Source organism: Mustela lutreola, chromosome 9 (assembly GCF_030435805.1).
Source record: "Mustela lutreola isolate mMusLut2 chromosome 9, mMusLut2.pri, whole genome shotgun sequence".
In the NCBI taxonomy this organism is placed as follows: domain Eukaryota; kingdom Metazoa; phylum Chordata; class Mammalia; order Carnivora; family Mustelidae; genus Mustela; species Mustela lutreola.
Window position 1 is genome coordinate 94,790,139 of NC_081298.1, and position 24,850 is coordinate 94,814,988.

The window sequence follows — 24,850 nt, forward strand, 5'->3', positions numbered from 1 at the left end:
CAATAGTAACTCAAATCCACACAAGAAAATAAAGAAAATCAGTAAAGGTTAACTACATGGGTAAATATAAAAGTCAGTATTAATGTACTTTGGGTTTGTAAGTTGTCTTTTTTCCTATCTGATTTAAAAAACAACTGTAAAAAAATATGTTTTGGTGGGCACATAATATATTAAGACATAATTATGACAATAGAAAGGCAGGAGGAAATTATGTAGGATAAAAGTTTTTATATACTATTGAATTCAAGTTGGTAGAACACCATAATTTAAGATATTAACTGTAATCCTCAAGAGTGACCACTAAGGGGCGCCTGGGTGGCTCAGTGGGTTGGGCCGCTGCCTTCGGCTCAGGTCATGATCTCAGGGTCCTGGGATCGAGTCCCGCGTCGGGCTCTCTGCTCAGCAGGGAGCCTGCTTCCGTCTCTCTCTCTCTCTGCCTGCCTCTCCGACTACTTGTGATTTCTCTCTGTCAAATAAATAAATAAAATCTTTAAAAAAAAAAAAAAAAAAAGAGTGACCACTAAGAAAGTAAGTGTAAAGTATTAGTAAAAGAAAAGAGAATGGAGGGGCACCTGGGTGGCTCAGTGGGTTAAAGCCTCTGCTTTGGGCTCGGGTCATGTTTCCAGGGTCCTGGGATCAAGCCCTATGTTGGGCTTTCTGCTCAGCAGGGTGCCTGCTTCCTCCTCTCTCTCTGCCTCTCTACCTGTGATCTCTGTCTGTCAAATAAATAAATAAAATCTTAAAAAAAAAAAAAAAGAAGAGAATGAAATCAAGGTATTAAAACTAGAAAGCACCTATCTAATATAAAAGAATAATACAGATTGAGTAACAGAAAAAATGTAAGACATATGAAACAAACAGCAAAATGGCAAAAGTGAATCCTTCCTTATCAATAATGACAATAATTAAAAATGGACTTTTCTTTCAAACTAAAAGGCAGAGATTGATGAAATGAATTCAAAATGAAACAGGGGCACCTGGGTTACTCAGTCAGCAAGCAACCAGCTCGAGGTTTCAGGTAAGGTCATAATCTCAGATTTATGGAGCCCTACACCAGGCTCCATGCTCAGTGGGGAGTCTGCTTCTCTCTCTCTGTCTTTCCCTCTGACCCTACCCCGCTCACACTCACTCTCTCTCCCAAAGAAATAAATAAATCCTTAAAAAATAATATAATAAAATAAAACAAAACAGAAAAAACATGATCCAACAGAGACTCATTTTAGATCCAGAGAAACAAATAAGTTGAAATCTAAAGGACAGAAAAAGATATTCCATGCACACAGTTACCAAAAGATTAACAGAACAAACCAGAAGAAGCTAAATTTAGACAAAATAAACCTGAAGATAAAAATAGTTGCAAAAGAAAGAAAAGGACATTAATGATAAAACAGCCAATCCATCAAGATGATATGATAATTATGAGATAAACAGTGTAACAGTAGTAGTATTGTCATCTCTACTTCAGAGGTTTAAAAAACTAGTACTCAAACACTAGTCTGCAGACTGCTTTCTCTACAATAATGTACCATCTACAACAGAAACAGAATCAATCCTTCAGTGTGTTAATAGGAATTAACATATTAATAACAAAAAGCACTGTCATTTTGATACTAATAAAGAGTCTCTCATTGATCTTTAGCCTGTTCATGCCAGTCATCTTTTGAACTCAGGACAGGGATATACTAATTGCACTAATCAACATATTCAAGCCAAAAACTGGAAATCATGACTAAGATTCACGTTTAGTCATCTCACCTTCCTTCTGAACACATTACACCTTTGAGTTAACAGCTAGCATACTCAAGCAATGTTTTTCCCAAAATGCCAATTTTCAGAGGAAAATTAAGATCACCAGCAAACTCAAAGTTTATTTTCTTTAGGTTTGTGAGGTTTCTAAAAAGTTGAAGTTCAAAACGTAATATAAAAAACAGATTAGTGAGAAAATCAGAATACAAAATCCATGACACCTATTCAAATACTAACACAATAAATATATACAGTGTCTATGTCCATAGTATAATATAAACATTACAGTATTTATAGTAATAATAATCAGGTGTGTCTGACAGGCTCAGTCAGTAGAGCATAGGACTCTTGATCTCAGGACTGTAAATTCAAGCCCCACGCTGGGTGTAGAGATTACTAAAAAAGTAAAATCTTTAAAAAATAGTAACAATAATAATACTTATTAAGTGTTTACTACTTATAAAGGACTGTTCTAAACATTATTTATGTATTATCTTACTTAACATGAAACCATCCCACGATACTGGGTAATAGTATTACTTTCATTTTACATAAAAAGAAACTGAGCCACAGATGTTTGCCAAGTCAGAGAGCTGTGATTAAGGTGTAAGTACACTGACACAGAATCCCACACTCACTTATTTCTCTATCTGCCCATAAAAATGTCTGTGTATTGGGATGCCTGGGTGGCTCAGTTGGTTAAGCCGCTGCCTTCGGCTCAGGTCATGATCCCAGCATCCTGGGATGGAGTCCCACATCGGGCTCCTTGCTCCGCAGGGAGCCTGCTTCTCCCTCTGACTCTGCCTGCCACTCTGTCTGCCTGTGCTCGCTCTCATGCTCTCTCTCTCTCTAACAAATAAATAAATAAAATCTTTAAAAAAAAAGTCTGTGTATGTATTATGTGTGTATACACATATATACATATAATGTACATATTATAGCTTGCTGCCTCTACATACAATAAACATATAACATTATAAATACATGTTTATATATATACACACAAAACTTTATTGCATATTTACATATATGTATTCTTCAACTACACAGAAAAAAATTTGTTAAAAATGTAAAGCACACTGGGGTGCTTGGGTGACTCAGCTCTTGATTTTGGCAGGGTCGTGGGATCAAGCCCCTCATCAGGATCCACACTCAGTAAGGAGTCTGCTCAAAATTCTCTTTCCATCTGCCTCTGCCCCTCCCTCTCAAATAAATATATAAATCTTTTTTTAAAAATGTAAAACACACACTGCCAACAGGTCAATACAAGAGTCCCATATTGCGGTCTTAAACCTAACACCAGCTTCACCCTATGTTCAGATGCTTGCTCATGGTTTGCTGAAGTTAATTCATGTTGAGTTTCTGTCACCCACAACCAGAGTCTCAACCAATATAAACATGTACTATTTTCATAATCAGAAAAAAGGTAAAAAAATATTTCTATACTATTTATTTTTTAAATAGTGTATATGTAATATGTTGTATTATTAAAATACAAACTCCAAGAGAAACATAATCAGCAGCTTAAAAAGCAACAAAAACATGCCCGCAATATGCTGAATTTTCAAGATTCCCAAATGCCCCTACCACAATACAATGAAAACAAGTTGAAAAATCATTTCTTTCACTAGAGTAAAACAAGATTAAAAGAACAAGCTCTTCCACCACTTTACAAAATAACCTGATTATACAGGGGGTTTCTACAGCATTTATTGTTGTCATTCTATTTTTTTTTTTCTGTGTATCTTCAGAACAGCATATGCAGGATGACGCTGCTTTTAGGAAACCTGAAGGATTCAGCACGGTAAAATATTATATTTTAACCTTAAGGAGCAGCTATATACTCTTAATTGGCAAACTGACAAAAAGTTTCTGTCAGCACATCCATAGCAGATTAAGTAACAGGAGATGGAGTAAAACCTAAGTCTGCTTTTCACTTTAAACTACTTTAGGCTATCTGACACCAAATTTCATTGAGATGATGGAAGCATTTGATGTATGTGTTTTATTTAAAAAAGAGAAACTCAAAGAAAGAAGGAAGGAAGGAAGGAAGGAAGGAAGGAAGGAAGGAAGGAAGGAAGGAACTGGCCCTCAGCTCTCAGAACTCCTTTGACAATGACATTTCCTCCCCTATGTAACTGCTGAAATCACCAAAAATCAGAGGTTGCTACTAAGCATTAAACAGGACAAGAATCTGAGGCATTACCACTTTTTCAATTTAAAAAAAAAAAAAAAAAAAGGCCTCCAGTCAAATTACTGTCAGTCAGGTCTTCAAAGACTTTAGCTTTTTTTTTTACAGAAATCAAATTCCTGACTCAATTACTGCTCCTAACCCTTCTATAATTACTGGCAGATTAATCTTTTTATCAGGAAGTTCTTACCCACTATTCTTCTGTCCCTTGAAGAAGTCCCAAAACCTGATTCTATACTGAGGATTCTAAATAAAATCTAAACACCTGAGCCTAACAGTCTAGTACTTTCACAACATTACCTGATCATTCCCATCCACAGTTTCTTCAGAAGACTCCTCTCCATCAGGTTTCCTCCTCTCTGTGAACTTCTTTTCCTATAAACAGTCTGATTGCCAGGATGGGCTGCATTCGGCTACCATAACAAATAACCCCAAAATACCAGTGACTTAAAACAACAAAAATTCACTTCTTGCTGATGGCATATGTCCACTGGGGGTCAACAGGAGGCTGAACTCCACAATGTCCTCACTCTAAAAGCAGCCAATATCTAGAGCAGTTGTCAGTAAAATTCTTCTGTAAATGGCCACAGAAAATATTTTCAGCTTTGTGAGACATATGGTTTTTGTCACAACTATTCAACTTAGGTGTTATAATGCAAAAGCAGCAATAGACAATACATAAGAAATAACACAGTTACACAGGTGAGGAAACTGGCCCAGTTGGTGGTAGAACATGCAACTCCTGAACTCTGGATTGTGAATTTGAGCACCACATTAGGTATAGAGATTACTTTAAAAAACCCTTCAGGATGCCTGGCTAGCTCAGTTGGGAGAGCATAGGACTGTTGATCTCAGGGTTGTGAGTTTGAGCCCCACACTGGTTATAGAGATTATGTTAAAAAAAGAAGTTTAATTTAAAACAAATTAAAAAACGGGCGCCTGGGTGGCTCAGTGGGTTAAGCCGCTGCCTTCGGCTCAGGTCATGATCTCAGGGTCCTGGGATCGAGTCCCGCATCGGGCTCTCTGCTCAGCAGGGAGCCTGCTTCCTCCTCTCTCTCTGCCTTCCTCTCTGCCTGCTTGTGATCTCTCTCTGTCGAATAAATAAATAAAATCTTTAAAAAAAAAAATTAAAAAACAAAAATCTTTAATCAAAAATAATAATAAAGACAGAAATGACTATGTCTATTTTCCAATAAAAGTTTATTTACAAATAGAGGCAACAGACATCTTTGGCCCACATGCCAATCAGACGACTGCAGGTCACTACGGGAGAGGAAGAAAGGATAGTGAATGCATGAACTCTTTAAAACCTCTAGTTTGAAATGACTCATGCTACTTCAGTTCACATGTCATTGGCCAAAGCAATTCACATGGCCACACCTAAGACCCAAGGGGCAAGGACATGTCATCATAACAAATGCCTGGGAGGAGAAAGAAATACTGGGTAGATAATCCTTTTTTTTTTTTTAAGATTTTATTTATTTATTTAACAGATAGGGATCAGAGGCAGGCAGAGAGAGAGACAGGAGGAAGCAGGCTTCTCGAGGAGCAGAGAGCCCGATGCGGGGCTCGATCCCAGGACTCTGGGATCATGACCTGTGCCAAAGGCAGAGGCTTTAACCTACTGAGCCACCCAGGCACCCCTGGGTAGATAATCCTAATGAATATCACAAAGTATATTTTCTTAGACATTTATAGTTTCTGCCCACTAGAATGCCCAATCCTTCCTTTCTCTACAAATTCAAATCCTAGCCATCTCTCAAGATTCAGTTCAAATGTCACCTTTTCCAGAAGCATTCCCAGAGTCTCCCAAGTCTATGTGTCTTATCAGCTCCTGAAGCCCTCCTGTCTAACCTTCTTGAGTGTTTTCTATATTAGCAAATTCAATTGCCTTAGGACAGTCATTCTGTGTTATTTATCTCTGTGTATTCCATAGAACTCAGCACTGTGCCTTAAGAAGGGGTTCAGTGGAAGCGCTGCTGGTTTCTCCATCTGTCATTTGCCAATTTTAGGATTTTTTTTTTCAGATTTATTTATTTATTCAAGAGAGAGAACAAGTGGGAGGGGCAAAGGGAGAGAGAGAGAGAGAGAATCTCAAGCCGACTCCATGCTGAGCATGGAGCCAGATGTGGGGTTCATCGTTTGTAACAAATGATGTAACCCTTAAATAAATATAGGAGAGCTATCAGTACAAAAGACAGCAACTTAAGACCATAAGTGAAGAGGTCACATAAGATGCATGTATCAAGAAATCATATCTTCTTTGAAAGAGAGCCACAAATTTAGCTGTAAATATTCTAGTAGGCCAACAGAAGCAAGATCCATATTACCAATCACCATACCAATAGGATAAATAGTTGTTTAGAATAGGCATGAAATTAAATAAGACCCTTTAAATATTTGAATTTTTTTCTTTAAATAAAGTAAGACATTCTGCAAAGCAACAGACGAAGAAATATTTTTTTCTAAGTAACGGAGCTAGCATTCAGAAGATACTGAAAGAATAATAATAATGAGTAAATATTCATCTAAGGATATATTATGTCCTCTGCACCAACCTAGATGTCAGAAGATTCTATGACAGCTTATAACCTAGCAGGTGGGGAAACAAAACATAACATACACAATATGACAGCACGTACTAAGATTATACCATACTCCAATCATTTATGGAGCACTTAAAATCCAGACTCTGTGTAAGACTGAAGATAAAATAATAATCAAGGAACTATTATCCCTAATTTTAAGGAACTTGCAAACTATCAGATATAAATAGCTATACAAGCAACTATAATACAGCATCATGAATACTCTGATGAAGATTTTTATAAAGTATTAGGGAAACCAGGATTAAAAAAATTATTATTTCTGTTTCTAAGGAGAAATCAGAGATGGCTTCATTGGAAAAGTCCTTGGAATGCCACAACTTGACTATGAAGAGCCTAGAGTAGGCAAAGATGTGATGTGGATTTTAGAAAAAGCTTATGGCAATGGTATGGAAAATGAACAGACCAGTAGACTATACACTCTGCTAGGGCAAGACCATGCCTGTTCTTGTTTACTGCCAACACCCTTAGTGCTCAACACAGCAACTCACACACAATAGACCTTGTTGAGTGTACAGTTGTTGAAAAAATTGAAAGGAATGAAACAGAGACACCATTAAGGAAATTACTGTCCAAGTAAAACATAGGGCCTGAATTAGGCCAATGACAGTTGGAAGTGGAGATAGCATCAACACTGAGTTAAGTCTTTATTAAAATGCTATATTTTATGGCTTATGAACTATAGAAACTTAAAGAACACAGCCATAGAGACTAGAGAAGCTATCTGGTCCACTAAGAAACCTCATAAAGAACTCTAAGTCAGAACAACTATCTGACAACCATAAGTTTATTACATATTATTGGAAAGTAAGCTTTTCAACTAGTTCTGACTGTGAATTCACCTCGGAAGATCTTTAAAAAGTCTATATGCCTCGGAGTGCCGGGTAGCTCAGTCTGGTGTCTGCTTCTTGATTTCAGCTCAGGTCACAATCTCACAGCCCTGAGACCAAGCCTTGCATCAGGCTCCACGGTCAGCACAGAGAACCTGCTTGTCCCTCTCCCTCTGCTCCTTTCGCTCTCTTTCTTACTCTCCCTTTCTCTCAAATAAATCTTTTTTTTTAAAGCCTATATGCCTCAATCTTCAGGTTTCTCTTTTTTCGTATTTTCTGTAAGATACAGTTTTAAGGAAAGTTAAAAATTATAATTTACTTTTAATTACAACACAAACTTCAAGAAGGTTTCAGTTAGGATACAGAAAGAGAGTACTGGTTTAATTTCTGTGACATAGCACTACAAATTCAAAAGACTAAATGGAAGACCTATCAAGCTATCTGAGCTGGATAAAAGAGACATGATTAAGAGAGTTTTCTAATACTTGATATTCACTTGTTTCCTATTCAAGAATGATGTTAAAAAAATAATTCATAAAAGGGATGAGATCATTCTTACCTTGCAGTATTTTCCTAATATAGCATAATGGTTTTGATAGAACGGAGCAGTCGAGAACGGAGACACTAGATTCAGACTCCCTAGGTTCAAACTGCAGTTCCCTTGCCTAGTCAAGATCCCAGCATTAATCAACCTCTTGTGCTTGTTTCCTCGTTTACCTCATAAAGTGGTTGTATTATATGAATTAATCTGTATAAAACTGCTAGAGCTTACTACAAAGTACTCAATAAATGTTAACACTCTTATCAAAAATAATATCTAGTACAAATACAGGGTTTTTTTTTTTCCCCAAATACAGGTATTAAGTCGAATGTGAATTCTAGTCATTTAGCTGCTGTGTGAGCATAGCAAACTACCATACATCAACACTTCAACTGGCAATGTTGTAGAAATGGAGACTTTTAACAGTATATACCCTTCAAGAGCATAAAAACTTCCCCAGATTTCTACTGTTACTACCGGCAGAATCCTGAGGAAATTATGATCCCTTTTTTTGCTTCAGTTTCCTTCTTAGATCTTCATATGAGCTTTTTCTCCAGGATCCTGAGATGAGTCACAATCTCTCCACTGAAATTCTGATTTAGGCTCTTTTATGAGCTGTGACTGGCTGATTCTGGGTGTGGTGCCACGGCTGGCACATCCCTTCTGAGAATGCTGATGTGGTGAAATGCGGCTGTATTTAGGCTGGTTTACCTTGTAATTTTCCACTGTTTCTTTACCAAGATGAGTAAAAACAAAAACCTAACTATCACTTAGCATTATCAACCCCTGAAATCCCAAAGGAACAAAGTTCTTCGTCAACTATCCTCTAAGAAGCAGTACTAACAAGTCCCACCCAGACTGCCAGTCATGTGAGACTTAAATAATTTATCCAACGATTAAAGAACCATTTTTCACCTGAGATCCCTAAGTCAAATGTACCTGATGTGAGTACCTGGGTGGCTCAGTCGGTTAAGCATCTGCTTTTGGCTCAGTTCATTATCCTGAGATCTCTATCAGCCTCCCTGCTCAACAAGTGGGTCTGCTTCTCCCTCTCCCTTGCCCCTCCCACTCTGTGCACTCTCTCTTTCCCTCTTTCACTCACTCTCTCAAATACATATATAAGTATCTTTTTTTAAAAAGTACCTGATGTACTGTCATCACAGTGACCTGAAAATAACAGAGTTTTGTTTTTGTTTTTGTTTTAATTAAAAAATACTTCTTCTCTACTAACTACTACTGTGTGACTTTGGGCAAGACTCTTACTTATCTGAACCTCAATCTTCTTGACTATAAAATGGGGATACTAGTATCTATAATGACATTATTACTTCGCGAGCTAACGTACATAATACATCTAGCTCCAATCAATAAGTGCTAGTTTCTTTCCAACCTTTCTCACCCTACATCATCCCCACTGCCAGGTTTTATATCATGGGAAAGTCTGGGAGAGAGACTAGGATGGGTATCTGTCATTAGCTTGCTGGGGCACAACTTGAAGCCACTGGGGTTCCTGACCACAATTCAACATCTTCTGAGCTAGCTGTGAATTAATATCAGCATCCTATTTCTTTATTTTAGCTACGCCTCCCAAGTTCCTAAAAGGTACGAGTCATTTTATGTTCAATGTTTGAATGATCATTAACATTAGTATCAGCAAGAAAACAGCTTCACTTTATGACTCAGAAATCAAAATGTCTTACTTGTTGGCAGAATGTGAAAATCAGAACTACTAACTGATAACACCAAACCTGATTTTCTTTCAACCATATAAAAGCCAATTTGACGCTCAAATGGGAAAATGTATATAAAGTAAATATGGCAAATGTTAATAATTGATTACTAAATATAAAGGGTTGTTCTTTCCCTTTGCTGTAAATTGGAGATTTTGCTTAAGAAAAAGTTGGGGCAGCAGAGAGTTGGGCAACAGATTTGACATAATCATATACTAACACTCCTAGAATCCAGGAAAAAATAATTACTGTTTACACCAATTAATTAACAGAAAGCAAAGTCTGATTGTGTCCTCTCTTTATAAATTTTAATAGGTCTAAAACCAATCTACCTAGATGTTCACAGACTCCCTAGGGCTGCCACACTCGGAGGAATGGCACAGGGCTACTCTAGAAACGGTGTTAGCTGTAAATAATAGCCATAATCCCCTTGCTCTCTAACACAGTCACTTGAAATGGATCGGTCTGAAGGCACCTGGGTAGTGCAGTGGGTTAAGTGTCTGATTCTTGGTTTCAGGTCAGGTCACGGTCTCAGGGTCATGAGATCAAGCTTGTGTTGGGCTCTGCACTCAATGCATAATCTGCTCGAGACTCTCCCTCTCCCTCTCCCCCTACCCCCTGTGCTCTCTCTCTAAAATAAGGAAAATAAATCTCAAAAAAGAAAAGAAAAAAGAAAAAAATGGATCGGTCTGTTGAGTATATTCCAAAGCCGTCACAATGCATAATACCTCTACTTGAAGGGAGCATTAGAAACCATTACTGAGATAAATTTTTAAAATTTTAAACCCAAGGGGCGCCTGGGTGGCTCAATGGGTTAAAGCCTGTGCCTTCATCTCAGGTCATGATCCCAGGGTCCTGGGATCGAGCCCTGAATTGGGCTCTCTGCTCAGCGGGGAGCCTGCTTTCCCCCCACCCCCGCCTGCCTCTCTGCCTACTTGTGAGCTCTCTCTATAAAATAAATAAATAAAATCTTTAAAAAAAAATTTTTTTAAACACAAGAAGGAAGATACTGAGTACAATCAAATAAATCTAAGAAAAACAGAATGGTGTGATAAATAAAAGCAGCAAGTAGCAAGTTTCTACAACCTAAGTAGCAAAAAAGAGGGTTTTTTTTTGTTTTTAAGATTTTATTCATTCATTTATTTGAGAGAGAGAGAGAGCATGAGAGGAGAGAGGTCAGCAGGAGAAGGAGACTCCCTGCTGAGCAGGGAGCCCGATGTGGGATTCGATCCCGGGACTCCAGGATCATGACCTGAGCCCAAGACAAGCTGCTGAGCCACCCAGGCACCCCAAAAAGAGGGTTTTTTTTTTTCACCTAAATAGAAATAAGGGAAAAACTGTATATTTAATATCCCATCAATATTTCAACTGCAGGGAGACCTAATCTACAATATGTTTTCTAATATGTACAAATGTTAATAACAATATAAAGTATAATTACACAAAATATGTGTAACTTATAGTACAAATATAATAACATAAACTATAAACAATTACATACTATATAAAATAACAAGAGAAATAAAAAATAATAATATAAAAATAGGAACTTTTGGGGCGCCTGGTGGCTCAGTCCTTAAGTGTCTGCCTTCCTGGGATCAATCCCCGCATTGGGCTGCCTACTCAGCAGGAAGCCTGCTTCTCCCTCTCCCCCTCCCCCTGCTTGTGTTCTCTCTCTCTCTGTCAAATAAATAAATAAAATCTTCCAAAAAGAAATAGGAACGTTTTTTAAAAGCTCAGTAATTAACTTTTTTTTTTTTTAGATTTTTATTTATTTATTTATTTGACAGACAGAGATCACAAGTAGGCAGAGAGGCAGGCAGAGAGAGAAGGGGAAGCAGGCTCCCTGCTGAGCAGAGAGCCCGACGCGGGACTCGATCCCAGGACCCTGAGATTATGACCTGAGCCGAAGGCAGCGGCTTAACCCACTGAGCCACCCAGGCGCCCCAGTAATTAACTTATTAAAAGGTCACTCAAATACTTTTTGGAACCTAAAGCCATCCCACAAAAAGCTATGCTTTTAGCTTACTCTGGCTTCCTAAAATTTTAAAGCTAAATATAGTGAACAAACTGTTCGTATCTCCTTTCTTAAGCAATGTAGGAGGCAAGACAAAAGCGGTCCATTTTAATCCAAAATGGCTCAGTAGAAAAACAGGAGTCTAGCAAATCAGACTGCAGGATTACTATTAGCACTAACAAGCAATCTGGAGCTGAGAATACACAACTTGGTATCATTACAGCCTCTCTGAGTGGTATTTAAAAACCATTTAATTTTATCTTATGCTTAAACTGAAACCAATACTAACCATACTTTCTGAACTGAAAATAAGCCTAATGAAAATAAACTTAAAACCAAAAGCTATAAAAATGTTTATTAACAAACAATAATAATGAGAAAATAAATACAGCTGGGAAGGATTCAATACCCAAAGGATAGACTTGGATAAGCAATCCTTCATGAAGTCATCTTTTTAAGCCTTAGAGCATACTGTAAATCTAACTGAAACTATCAAATCTGGCTTCACCACAGTAAACATCAAAGGCAGCGAACACATCATAAATCAACATGCAATGTACCATAGCAATCAACCCTGTAAATTTCTGCCTGTCATGTTGCATTCATTGATATTTAGATTCCACATAATTTCCCCAAATCCCTGCTTCAGCCTTTCAGATTAGATCCTGTTAAATTAGAATTAATCCTAGAGGCCTGGCATAAACTAAATTAGTTTAAGAATTAGTTTTCATTGCACAGCCATGGAAAAGGGAGTCCCTCCCCTGGAAACGGATATAATCTAATGATCTTCACTAGAACTTTCTCAGGGTATAACTCAGTTAAATACTTCTAAAAGAATTTACATGTAGACTGTATTTACATGTATTTCCTGCATTTCCCTGTACAATGAAATATAGATGAACAGCTATTTTATGATAACTTTCATGTCATTGGCAACAGCACAATGAAAACAAATGTTGATTTAAAGCCCAGCTCTACCACTTATTAGCCATAAAATGCTGAGAAACTTACCTAACTGACCTGTTGTAAGGTGGTGATAATGACACTTGGGTTAACTCTGCCTATTATAGTTGAATCTGGTCTCAGGGTTATTTTGAAGATTAAATACAATAGCATGCCCAACTAGCAAGGCATATAACACAAAGTAGCAGTAACATCCAAATAGTTTCCTTGTCTTTATCATTATTTCTGGATTTTCTTCTTATTTCTACTTTACCCAATTCTTTTGAACTTTATTCTCACTACCAAAAGCCAACAATATCTGTCAAGGTGCAGTAAGAGACACAATACAGTAAGAAAACATTACCGTTTGGTTTTTCCTGTTTACAATTAGCCAAACTCCAAGCTAACTCCTTTATAAAGTTTATGTCACTTAATTGCTACAATTTTCACAAGGTGGTTATTTCATTCAGTTTACAGTCAAAGACAGTGAGGCTAAGAGGTTAGATAATTGGCCTAGGATCATTCTGCTAAACAAAACCAGTGCTGCTTTTGCCCTACCAAGCCAGTATCTGTCCCCAATCACTACCTCATTCCTCTCCCCAAAGGCACGATTAACCCAGTTTATGAGGAACATTTCCTTACTCTTCTTTAAATTTTACCATACATGTATGCATCTACAAACAATACGGTTGGTTTTGACTCTTCTTGAATATTATAAAAAGGAAATACAGAACCATATTCTGTTGTGCCCTGTTTCTTTCAGTATCATATGAATAATGAGATGAATCCACATTGCTCTATCTTACCTATGGCTCACCTATTTTCTCTTTTTTATTAACTTTTTATTTTTAATGCCAGTGTATTTAACATCCATTTTCATTATTGTATAATATTCTACCATATGAACAAACAGTGATTTATTTATCAACCCTATTGTTTTTGGACATCTGAATTGTTTCCATGTTTTATCTCTTAGGTACATTGGTGCTGTTCCCATTTTCTTTACAGATAACCTGATGTGAATGCACCAGAATTTCTTTAGGGCAGTGATCTTCAGATAAGACATATACCTACACAAAGGGTACATCAAAACTTTCCAAATGGTAAGTAGGCATGTAGTATCTCAAAAATCCAATTTCAGGGTGCCTGGGTGGCTCAGTGGGTTAAACCTCTACCTTCAGCTCTGGTCATGATCTCAGGGTCCTAGGATCAAGGCCCACATTGGACTCTGCTCAGCAGGGAGCCTGCTTCCCCTCTCTCTCCGCCTGCCTCTCTGCCTACTTGTGATCTCTCTCTGTCAAATAAATAAATAAAATTTTTTAAAAAAAAAAATGCAATTTCAGCCCCATAACTTCCATATATATACTCTTTCCTAAAATTGATCTGCCTAAAAATGGGTTGCATTTATAATATAGTAACTTTTCCAAATAAAGGCCTACTCCCCACTCATCCCAAATTATTATTACAACACACTGGTTCTAAATATAAAACTCACAGGAAAAAAAACTTACAGGAAGGTAAAATGTTTAGTCTTGAGAGGAAAGCAAATTGACAAGAATAATGTGATAAATTCTATAATAGAGAAACAAGCAACATTCTTTCAAAGCAAAGAAAATAAACTACTTCACCACCTGGAGGAGATAGGAAAAAAGAGATGACAGACTACTAAAGTGGGCCTTATCGAGTGGGTATGGTTTTCAGGTGGAAAATGGCTGGAAAGATAACCCTTGCAAACAGGACAATGAGATGTCACAGGAAGTGATTAGGGAGAGCTTCAAAAAAAAATACCATTAAAGGAAGATAACTCAGCACTAGGAAGCTTAAGATTTGAACCAGAAAGCATAAAGTATATAAGAAAGGAAAATGCCAGGTCGCCTGGGTGGGTCAGTGGGTTAAGCCTCTGCCTTTGGCTCAGGTCATGGTCTCAGGGTCCTGGGATCGAGCCCCCAGTCGGGCTCTCTGCTCAGCAGGGAGCCTGCTTCCCTTCCTCTCTCTCCTGCCTGCCTCTCTGCCTACTTGTGATCTCTGTCTGTCAAATAAATAAATAAATAAATAAAATCTTTTAAAAAACAAAGGAAAATGCCAGAATAATTTGTACCTAGAATAACAAATATTACATGAGCATATTGGTAGATAGTACATAAGACGTATTAATAAAAGGGACATGAAGGGGATACTCAGGGAAACTAAAACTCCAACTCAATCCCCTCACTGGAACCATGGCCAGCAAGTACTGCCTGAAATCCCATTCCAAAAGAGAGGTGTCCACTGGTAAAGACTGTTCCTTGACATTACAGATCACAGATAAATACAAATTATGAGCAACAAATTGCCCCTCCACTAACCACTGCCATGCTGCTCAATAAACTCATTAACCATCATGTCAATCAAGAAACCGTGTCACAAGCTATACAGAGATGTCCTTGTTAGAAGCAGAACAGTTTTGATCAAACACAGATAACCTGCCCTTTGACTTTTCATTTGGAGTCCATATTTGAAGCCATTGTTCCTCTATCTACGGCATTTTATATATATATATATATATATATATATATATATATATATATATATATATGACACAACTCTCCAAACCTGCAGGCACACGAACCACTTAACCGAAGTCAGCATCAGCTGCTCCAGAATGATAACTAACTAGCTTTGAGGTGAACCTCCCTCCAGAGGTGAAGTGAATGTCAAACAATCCTAAATATAATCTTGAAATTTGGTGAATATCACCCAGACATTTTAGTGAGATGTGGAGCAACAAACTGGAAAGGAAAGTTTATGCACATGAAATTTGGTGAATATCACCCAGACATTTTAGTGAGATGTGGAGCAACAAACTGGAAAGGAAAGTTTATGCACATAAAATCCACTAATAAAAACACTTTAATCCGTTCCTACCACTTTATAAATTTCTTTACATTTCACACTTCTTACATTTCTTTTATGTTCACTCCCTAGAGAAGGTGCTGACGGTTTATGACCTAATCCTAAGTACAAGAATCATAAGTAACTGCTATTTGATAAGCGATCAAAATAAACACTGAGTACCTACCATGACTCATTTACTGTAGTAGGCACTAGAAATAAGGAATTCATAACCTGTTCGAGAAACGAATGTGAACATCTAAACATTATGAGCTAATCGTTATAAAAGAAATGTAAGAAGTGTGAAATGTAAAGAGAAAAGAAGAGGGAAGTTCTAATAGGAACTGAGTCAGGGAAACATCACAGAAGAGATGCCATCTCACCTGGACCTTGAAAAAATACTAGGAATTTACATAGTGGAAAGGAGGGGCGGGGAGGAGAGAGATGGAATTCTCCAGGAATGACAGCCCAGTGTGGCTACATCAGTGGTTCTCACCCTGGCTGGAAAGGGGCAGAGTCTTAAACATGTAATTTTATATACCATTTCACAGAGGTTTCTGTGGTACAGCCAGGTTTGAGAAGCACTGGGTTAGAAAACCAGATTACTAGGGTCAGGAGACGGAGCCAGAGAAAGAAGAGAGCTAGAGGCTAGGCTAGGGCTAGACTGAAAAAGCTTTACAAGCTAGCTTTAAGAAGCCCTCCCAAGGGGCATCTGGCTGGCTCAGTCAGGGAGCGAGCGACTCTTGATCTCAGGGTTGTGAGTTCAAGCCCCACACTGGGTGTTGAGATTTCTTAAATAAATAAAACTTTATTTAAAAAAAGAAGAAGAAGAAGCCCTCCCAAAACTATTACAGAATTTCTTTGTGACCATTATTTTGGTAAAACTGATCCTACATTTCATCACATTTGAATTCTGGTCCTGGGCCCCCACTGCCAAAAAGCGAGAATCTCTTTTTGTAAGGAGTTACTTAACCAAGTTTTTAAGCAGCAGAATGGCATAAAAACCATTCTTTCCTGCAGTGGGTAGAATAATGCCTGCACTGCCGCCACCCCCTCCCCCCAGGCAAGATGCCCATGTGCTAATCCCTAGAACTTGTCAATGTATTTATTAAGTTATATGGCAAAGTGGAATTAAAGTTGCTAATCAGGGGCACCTGGGTGGCTCAGTGGGTTAAGCCGCTGCCTTAGGCTCAGGTCATGATCTCAGGGTTCTGGGATAGAGTCCCGCATCGGGCTCTCTGCTCAGCAGGGAGCCTGCTTCTCTCTCTCTCTCTCTCTCTGCCTGCCTCTCCATCTACTTGTGATTTCTCTGTCAAATAAATAAATAAAATCTTTAAAAAAATAAATAAATAAATAAAATAAAAAATAAAATAAAGTTGCTAATCAGCTGTGAGACAGGGTAAGTAACAAGGACTACCAAGACGGATCCAGTGTAATCATAAAGGGCTTTGAAAGTGGGAGAGGGTGAAAAGAGAAAAAGATACGAGGATGGAAACAAGGTCAAAGAGATGTTCCGCTGCTGGCTTTCAATATGGAGGAAGGAAGCCACAAGCCAAGGAGTGGAGAAGGCCTCCAAAAGCAGGGAAAGGCAAGGAAACAGACTACTCCCCCAGAGTGTACAGAAAGGAACGCAGTCCTACTGAAACCTCAATTTTAGCTCAGTAAGACTCATATCAGCCTTTTGAATTATAAAACTACATACCAATAAATCTGTGTTGTTATAAGCCAGTAAACTTCTGGTAATTCATCACAGCAGCTGTAGACAACTGATATACTTCCTTACTTAAAAATAGATTTAAGGGGCACCTGGGTGGCTCAGTGGGTTAAAGCCTCTGCCTTCAGCTCAGTGGGTTAAAGCCTCTGCCTTCGGCTCAGGTCATGATCGCAGGGTCCTGGGAATGAGCCCTCTGCCTACTTGTGATCTCTGTCTGTCAAATAAATAAATAAATCTTTAAAATAAATAAAGAAAGAAAGTATGTTTCTTGCTATACTTCTGCCCAGTCCTAACAGAAATGTCCCTTTTTCACTGACTTCTCAGAAAAAGAAGATACTCTAGCTAGACATAAAGACTATCTTTTAGTCCAATGTGGGGGGCGGGGTGGTTAACAAAAAGATAAGAGGTCTCTACATAGAAGAAAACAAAAGCAGGGTAAGGATGAAATGGCCTACAACTTGGATCTTTTAGAAAAGGAGGAGTGACTAAGCTAAAAGTGGATCAGAAGGAAAAGACTAAGTAAAAAAAACACAAACTTAAGGACTCCAGTCAGTCCAATATAGCACCACAATACAGGAAAAATTATTATAAACTCAAAGCCATACAAAGTACAAGCAACAAAGTTAAGGAGAAAAGTCACGAGGTGTGGGTTAGAGAATCTAGATTAAATGTAAACTCTCCAACTAAATTTTGTGATCTCAAGCAATTCATCTCACCTCTCTGGGCCTCAGTTTATTCTCTTACATGAAATGCAGAGTCTGAAATGAGCTTCAAGGATACTACAATTCATGCCGGCTTTTATTAAGTTTTAAATGTCTCTGAACAGTTCCTTTACCACTTATTATGTATTAACTAATAAGACCTCAAGCTGATGGCCTGAATTACCTCCCTTAACACTTGTATAGTCTAACAAAATTAAGTCAGACCTCCTTCACCCTTCCTTTATTAGCTAAATAGATGGTAGGTAGACGGTGGAGAGTTATTACACTAGTCTCACTACTTTTAAAATTTTCCACAATGGAAAATGTATTACCTAGAAAACACTAGAAGAAATCTTAATATATTCTGTGTCTTAAAAAGAAAAAGGAAAACATATTTCAATTAGCAATAATCGTGCCTCGGATAAACCTCATTGGCTACGATACTGCCACTGCGCAAAGCTGGAAAACATATTTAATTATAAGTAATATATTATTTCTATGTTGGCTTTTGGTAATGTATTTTCCCATTTCGGTATTTAATTAACCTAGAACTGAATATTAATTTTACTGAAACACAAACTGAATCAAATGTTAAATCAAAAAGAAAAAAATTTGCCTATATGTTAAAAATTTTAAAATTAAATTAAAAAATTAAAAATTAGACCTATAGGGTGCCTGGGTGGCTCAGTGGGTTAAGCCGCTGCCTTAGGCTCAGGTCATGATCTCAGGATCCTGGGATCGAGTCCCACATCAGGCTCTATGCTCAGCAGGGAGCCTGCTTCTCTCTCTCTCTCTCTCTCTGCCTGCCTCTCTGCCTACTTGTGATCTCTCTCTGTCAAATAAATAAATAAAATCTTAAAAAAAAAAAATTAGACCTATATATTTTCTAGAAATACTGAACTGGAACAAAATACCTGCCAAAACAAGATTTCATTTAATTTCAGTGCTAGATTAACTGACCCTCCCACCATATACCTATCATACAGCTTCAATAATTATCAGTCTATGGAGAATTTTGTTTCACCCCATCCCCAACCCCAAGAGAAAAAAGACTAACCATTCACTAAAAAGAATGATAGAACTAATTTCACTTCCCACTTCTAATATTTTGTGAATAGTTGTTTTCTGTGAAAAGAAAAGCATCTGACATTATGGGGAAATTACTCAAACATGATTTTTCAATTTAAGAATCCGAGTATACTGCCAAGAAATTCCCAATAAATCATGTTCTCCTAATTTTACCTTTATATATAATTGAGAGCATGGATATTTAAGAAATGTCTATAAACCAAACAGCTAAATGGACAAGAACATCTCTAGAAACAGTAAAGTAAGTTCAGCTGTTTTCTACCCCAAACATTTACTTGCTGTAAGAGACAGACATAAAAGGTGAAAATCCATTTTGTGTAACTCTAGAGAGGAAAGAAAAATAATTATATCTGATTTTTACAATTCTTAAGCTCTCATAAATTCATATTAACCTTGCCCAAATTTGAATTAGAAAAAGTATATGAAAATGAAACACATTTTTTTAAGAAATTAAACTTAGATCTGTAACATGTTGACTTAAAATAGCAATATGCTAAATACTATAATCACCAATCAAAATACACTACTTGGAGCTCCAAACTGCTAAATATCTAAATACCACACATTTATGATATACCAAAGCAGGTTTTAACATTAAAGGAGAAAAGAAGCATGTATACAGTGATCAATGAGTTCAGATTTTTTCACTTCGCCATTTTCACATATTTCATCTCAGGGGGTCCCATAAGCCAAAACAAATCCCAGTATTTCAGCAAATGTTAAACAGTTCTCATCACATATACTTTTACTTTTAAATATTGAAACACAAAAGAAAGAGAACATTGGCCAAAGCAACACCATGATACTCATACCCATTCTACAGATGAGGAAAGTAAGGCACAGAAAGGGAAAGTAACTCACCAAAGATCACACAGTGAATAGATAACAGCCAGAATCCAAGTATCTGTATCGTGTACGTAGACTTACAAAGTTCACTAACAGCCAGTAACACAAAAGCAACTGGGTAAACAGGAAAAAGCTGACAGTAATATGAGATAATAATAGCAATGGATTTATTGCCAGGTATTACTTTATGTGGTCATTTGGATTAAAGTTCAGTATCATTTGAAATGTGTTCTAAATTAAAGTTAAATATTGTATTTTAATTTCAAAATGTATGCAAAAGACTGCATTTTTGGAAATGTGTATGGAAAGAATAAACTTTTCTTTCTGAAGAAATGGGACAGGCAGGAAAAAAAAACCCACTTTATTTCTAACACAGAAGCAAGATAACTATAGTTTGGGGTTCACAGTATCTCAAAATAATAGAATATTCCACAGACATTAAAAATTATGAATACGGCTAGGACCTGGGTGGTGCAGTCGACTGAACATCCAACTCTTGGTTTCGGCTGAGGTCATGATCTCATGGTCACAGGATCGAGCCCCACTTCAGGCTTCATGCTCAGCATGGAGTCTGTTTGAGACTTTCTATCCCTCTCCCTGTGCCCCTCCCCAGCCCCACACTCTCTCTCTCAAATTAATTTTTTTAAAAATCATAAATACAACCAAAATAAGAATATGAAAATATTTTATTAAGTAATTTACTTAACCAACTAAAATTTATCATTTTATTTTTTAAGTATCTGTAAAGAATAAAATATATAGTTTATATTGATCACTCATAACACCCAGGCATTTTTCTAAACACTATATAATGTAATAATCCATTTAATTTTTGTAACAACTTTAATGGGACAGGCACTATTATTATCACTCATTTAAATGATGAGTGACCAGAGGCAAATCTAAACTAATTCAACCAAGGTGACTTAGCTAGTAACTAATAAAGCCAGGATTCAAACCCAAGTAGTAGAACTCCAGAAAGACATGCCACTCTGCTTGTCATAAAATATCAAAATACCTGATAGTAGATTTAGAGGAGAATTATAAAGTTGTTAAGTTCTAATTTAATTTAAATTTTCTTTCTTATATTACTTGGAAGTTAATTTTACAATAGTGAATGAATAGTAGTAATAACAGTAAACATTCAGTAAAAATATTGACTACAAGATAGACCATTTCTCACAAAAACCTCGTATGATAGATGCTCTCATTAGCCCCATTCTACAGATGAGGAAAGTAAGGCACAGAAAGGGAAAGTAACTCACCAAAGATCACACAGTGAATAGATAACAGCCAGAATCCAAGTAATCTAACTCCAGAGTCTGTGATTGGGCTCTTAACCGCTACACTATACCAAAATCTATGTAATCAAGAGAAATGAGACAACATTATTTCCACTACCTTTTATAAATTCTATGGTTCTAAATAGAACTGGATCTGAAGTCAAAGTAATATATGCTCTATCAATGATGTTAAATAGATTTTTACCAACTACCTAAAGGAACAAATAATATCTTCTTCCTTCTCATTCTACGCTATGGTGATTACAAGTAACTTTAGTTTTTCAGAAACTAATAAACGTAAAGTGCATTGAAACATTCAAGAACAAACTATCAAAACAAGCATTTGGTCTGTGATAGGTATAAAAGTTCCGTTCAGGTATACACCTCAAGTTAAGAATCTCCTTTTCTCTGTAGAAAATGATGCTTAAGTAACAAAGCCAGCGAAGAACGACTGTTTCTACTGAGATACAGAAAGAAAAACAGCATCTTTACTATCAATATCTTAATCTCACCCTTTTAAATTTCTATTTTCCTGTGTATATTACAGTATATATAATATTTTAGTACTTGCATATAATTTATAAATGAATACACTTAAAGAGGGTGTGTGTGCTCATTGTTTACTGATAGAAATAATCAAACAGACAACTCGCAAAAAAAAAAAAAAGAAAAAACAATTTACATCACTGAAAAGATGATTTGATTTTTATTTTAAAGGTTTCCTTTTACACCCTAAAGTTTTCAGGATATTTTTAGCTGGTTAGCTGATCACCAGATGATTCCTAAAGCACTATGTTGACTGCTTCTACTTTGCAATAGGGTCTTTTTGGAAACTTTTCACAAAGGTTAAATGAAGGACAGGTAACAGTTGTCATCTGAGGTCCTTTCTATATCATGAATCTAAATATGTGTCTGGGAAAGTGTTTTGAGGCCTACCAAGATTAAATAATCTTATCAGAACTATGATGAAACTTGAGGGGTAGAGCTAATAACTTTCCATCCCAGAACTATTAGAATTTTTGTCCATCTTAGATAAAATATTTTCTAAAGTTTCTAACATAAGAAGATAAAAGAAATTTGCTATCTTAAAAAACATTTCAGGTTCCAAATAAAAGATAGACATTGTTAGCAAAAGTGTTAATTCATGGTACCTTTTCTGGAGGTAAGCTGGCAATATTTATCAAAAAAAAATTTTTTTTAAGATTTTATTTATTTATTTGACAGAGGGAGAGAGAGAGAGAGATCACAAGTAGGCAGAGAAGCAGGCAGAGAGAAAAGGGAGAAGCAGGCTCCCTGCCAAGCAGGGAGCCCAATGCAGGGCTCGATTCCAGGACCCTGGGATCACGACCTGAGCCGAAGGCAGAGGCTTAACCCACTGAGCCACCCAGGCGCCCCTAATTTATCAAAATTTTAAATGTATATCTCCTTTGATCTAACACTACCATTTTCTGGAATTCACAAAAAAAAAAAAATGATTAGACATCTATACAAAGATACAGTATAAGAGCTGTGACTGCTAGAAAACTGGAGACAATCTATGTATTTATCACTATCAGTGATTTAATAAATTGTGCAATCTATGTAACAAAATACTAATTTGATATATATCTGTGTCTATTGCGTATTGTTGAATTTTAGAAGTAGGTTACAAAACATCAGGTATAAACGAAACTATCTTTTAATGAAATTATAAATTTTTTATAAAAGATTTTATTTATTTATTTGACAGACAGAGAACACAAGTAGGCAGAGAGGCAGGCAGAAAGAGAGAAAGAGAAGCAGGCTCCCCACTGAGCAGAGAGCCCGATGTGGGGCTCGATCCCAAGACCCTGGGATCATGACTTGAGCTGAAGGCAGAGGCTTTAACCCACCGAGCCACCCAGGCACTGCCATAAATTTTTATAACTGCATACAAAAACATCTAGAATGTAGTTTACCAAAATTGGTTTACTGTATTGATAATGGGATTTTAAGCAATGTTTACTTTCATCTTTAAGCTTTCTTTATGTTTCAAATTTTTTACCCTACAAATATATTATAAATCAGGAAATCAGGAAAAATAATATCTTCTCATCTTGGGAAAAAAAAAAAAGAATTCTAAGACTCTTAATAGTTTACTCAAAGACATGAACCTATAAATTTAAAGAATAAGGTGATCTTATCTTAGGGCAGTCGTCCTCAAAGTGTGGTACCTGAACCAGCAGCATCAATTGTCATCTGAAATTAGTTGGAAAAGCAAATTCTCAGGCCCCACTCCAGACTTACAGAATTAGAAACTCTAGGAATGGAGTCCACATTCTGTATTAGAGTCCTCCAGATGATTCTGATCAATGCTCCAGTCTGAGAACCATTAACATGAACTCAAAACCTAGTGACATGAAAGGTCAATTTAAACTCCTCTTGGGGGTGCCTGGGTGGCTCAGTCAGTTAAGTGTCTGCCTTTGGCTTGGGTCATGATCACAGGATCCTGGAATCAAGTCCCGCATAGGACTCCCTGCTCAGGGGGAGTCTCCTCCACCTCTGTCCCCCACTTGTGCTCCCTCCCACTCTCTCTAAAATACGTAAATCAAATCTTTTTTAAAAATTTTTTAAAATAAAATAAACACCTTTTGGTACTGTATGTCACATAAACCCAAACAAGTTTGGTCATGTCCCTACCAGGAGAGCCTACTTGTGGTAAACTTTGGGGATAGAGACGTCAAAAAACATTTGAAATACCAGAAGTAAAACTGTGACTAATCTTGATGCAAAAGAAACAAATAACAAGACTCCCAAACCCAACCTTAGAAACAAAAGCACCAGATGGTGAATACTATCAAAAGCCTGGTGCTACTCAGGGCAACCTTCTGGAAACTCTAAGAAATAACAAATGAACTTGGAATCCCAGCTGACCACATACTGACAGAATCACAACTGAGTAATACCCAAACCTTTGGCAAAGATGTGAGGTTTATTCAACATACAATGGAGCTATTAACTGGATCCAAACATTAGGTCATCTCAACATGGTAGGAACATCCATATTGAGGCCTCAGAGTTGCTAAACTGTGAACAAACACATCAAAAATAAAAATCCAAAACACTTTCATACAAATCCCCTTAAGAGCTCATTTCCCCAAGGGCGAGGAGTGGGGGATCGGGGAACACTGTCAGTATTAAGGAAAATGTCGAAGAAATAAAAAACACAGGAAAACTGGGGATAAATATACAGATTATCACTTAAAATTACTGCATCTATAAATACAACTTAAAAAAGAGTTCTCAGTTTTTGTAGGGTCTACACTTGCTCATATAGTATCTTTTTTTTTAATTGGACAGACAAATCACAAGTACGCAGAGAGGCAGATAGAGAGTGGGGGGGAAGCAGGCTCCTTGCTGAGCAGAGAGCCCGACGTGGGCCTCGATCCCAGGACCCTGAGATCATGACCTGAGTCGAAGGCAGAGGCTTTAACCCACTGAGCCACCCAGGCACCCGCTCATACAGTATCTTTCCCCTCTTAAAGATACCTGCCTACCATCTGCTAGAAAATTACCCCTAACAAATATATAAATCTACCTTACCTATGCTATCTCTAAATGGTACCATCTTAAATACAGCCCAGCTATGCACTATACAACCTGTACAACTATGCAAAGCAACCATACTTAAGAATTAACCTAATTTGGAACATACCTGAACCTCAATAGTGAACTATAAGTCTTTTTTAAGCATTCTTTAAAAAAAAAAAAAAAAAGATTTTATT

General features: G+C 37.0%; 1 protein-coding gene and 1 non-coding gene across 4 annotated transcripts in view; both read right to left on the reverse strand.

The window, feature by feature from the left end:
- The window catches only part of EXOC6B (exocyst complex component 6B), a 620,807-nt gene that overhangs the window by 566,264 nt on the left and 29,693 nt on the right, over positions 1-24,850 (reverse strand). The window lies entirely within an intron of this gene.
- Positions 18,215-18,350, reverse strand: LOC131808773 (U4 spliceosomal RNA). The gene has a single exon (XR_009344961.1). It is a non-coding gene; the product is annotated as a U4 spliceosomal RNA (small nuclear RNA).